The sequence below is a fragment of the Tachyglossus aculeatus genome, chromosome 23 (assembly GCF_015852505.1).
Source record: "Tachyglossus aculeatus isolate mTacAcu1 chromosome 23, mTacAcu1.pri, whole genome shotgun sequence".
Taxonomy (NCBI): Eukaryota; Metazoa; Chordata; class Mammalia; order Monotremata; family Tachyglossidae; genus Tachyglossus; species Tachyglossus aculeatus.
Window position 1 is genome coordinate 29,294,355 of NC_052088.1, and position 2,299 is coordinate 29,296,653.

The 2,299-nt window shown below is 44.5% G+C and overlaps 1 non-coding gene across 1 annotated transcript; it reads left to right on the forward strand.

The window, feature by feature from the left end:
• Positions 1-657: 657 nt before the first annotated feature.
• LOC119944934 lies at positions 658-795 on the forward strand. Its single transcript, XR_005456074.1, has one exon. It is a non-coding gene; the product is annotated as a small nucleolar RNA SNORA7 (small nucleolar RNA).
• The last annotated feature ends 1,504 nt before the right edge of the window (positions 796-2,299 follow it).

Sequence of the window (2,299 nt, forward strand, 5' to 3'; positions counted from 1 at the left end):
ACATTCCACCGATTGACAGCTCGATTGATAAAGTGCCCCAGTGATGAGGGCAAAGTTTGAGGGCTCATATCTCCTGTCCTTTCCTGTGGCTCCCTCTCAGCCCCACTTTCTCACATTCTTCTTGCACACTCTGACTCTCTGCAGAAAATTTATTGTTGTTCCAAATTTTGCCTCAGTATTGAATGAAAATATTATAAACAGTTCATTTCATTAAGCAATAAACAATTCTCAAGCTGACCCTGGCCTATAAATTGTAAATATTTTAGTTATTGTCCCGGCTAAGGTTGGAAAATATATATCTGAGGGTTGGTCCTCATTTGGATGGTATCAGATATAAATCATCTTCAAACATTTTTTTATAGTAAGCTTCTTCTTTGTGCCAAGCACTGTACTAAGCACAAGGGTAGATACAAGATATTCCCGCTGGACTATCCCTGTCCCACATGGGCCTCCCAGTCTAAGAAGGAGGGAGGAGGATTTAATCCGCTTTTATTGCTGAGGGAACTGAGAAACGGAGAAGTTCGGTCACTTGTTGGTCACACAGTAGACAAGTGGCAGAACTGGGATTAGAATCCAGGTCCTCTGACTTTCAGGCCTGTGCTTCTTTCCACTAGGAAATGGAAAGTATAGGAAATCTATTTATCTATTTCTCTGTGGCCCCTCTCAGAATCACACCTGGAGAGTTTCCAGTACTCTACCAGTCTAGATTACAGGAGGTAGAGTCAAGCAGGGGCCTGCCCATTCCATTCCCAGTTTGACCAGTGGTTAGCAAGTGGAAGGTAATCTGCTACAAGTCAAAACTCGCCGGTGCTGGGCAGCAGCAGCATTCAAGAGAGTCGAGGATGGAGACTCATTTTTATTGCGTGGAAGAAGGCGATGGTCAAACACTTCTGGATTTTTACCGAGAAAACTCTATGGATCCACTACCGGAATGAATTCAGATGGGAGTGGGGCGTTCTGAGAGAGATTCATTCATTCACTCATATTTATTGAGCACTTACGGTGTGCAGAGCACTGCACTAAGCGCTTGGGAAGTACAAGTTGGCAACATATAGAGACGGTCCCTACCCAACAGTGGGGTCACAGTCTAGAGATGTGTTCATGGAGTCGCTATGGATGGGAGATGACTCTACCGTGAAAGACAAGAACTCTCTATGGAGCTAACGGTCATAGCACATTCTCTCAAACTATCCTACCCACAGTTTGGAGATTGGCATTGGTCTGTCAGTAGGACAGCTCACCTAGCTCATCAATCAATCAGTGGTATTTATTAAGTACTCTGTTCAAAACTCTGTACTAAGCCCTTGGGAGAGTACAGTATAGATTTAGTTGGCTCTTGCCTGTAAGTGAGAAGGAGCATGGCTTAGTGGAAAGAACCCGGGCTTGAGAGTTAGAGGTCATGGGTTCTAAACCCAGCTCCACCACTTGCCTGCTGTGTGACCTTGGTCTTAACTTCTCTGTGCCTCAGTTTCCTCATCTGTAAAATGGGGATTAAGACTGTGAGCCCCAGGTGGGACAACCAGATTACCTTGTATCTACCCCAGTGCTTAGAACAGTAATAATAATAATAATAATAATAATGATGGCATTTGTTAAGCACTTACTATGTGCAAAACACTGTTCTAACCTCTGGGGTGGCTACAAAGTGATCAGGTTGTCCCACGGGGGCTCACAGTCAATCCCCATTTTACAGATGAGGTAACTGAGGTACAGAGAAGTTAAGTGACTTGCCCAAAGTGCTGTGTCCAACAGTACTTAGCATATAGTAAGCGCTTAACAAATACCATTATTATTATAGCTTCAATTACCACTTTAATTCGGCTGCCTCCCAAGTCGACTTCACTAGTCCTGGCCGCTTTCCTCTTCTGCAGTGTCACATTTCCTCCTACCTCCATTTCTACCTCGATCTCCCGCTCGCATCCCAACCTCATCGTGTCCATAAGTGAACCCCTCCCCTTCCTTCCTAAATCCTTTTTTGTACCTCACTTTTCCATGGTGGTTGACAATACCACCATCCTCTCTGTCTCTAAGCCCATAACCTTGGCACTATCCTGGATTCTTCCTTGTCTTTCAACCACCAGATTTAGTCTGTCATCGAATCCTCGTTAGAATCCAAATCCTCTGATTCCCAGGCCCACGCTCTTTCCGTTAGGCCAAGCTCCTTCCCATACTGTTGGCGTTTTCTTTACTCCAGCTCTGGATCCACCCCTATGGTTCAAGCCCTTGTTATATCCTGAATTGACAACCGCAGCAACTTAGTCCCTTTTTAAAATTGTATTTGTTAAAGTACTTACTATGT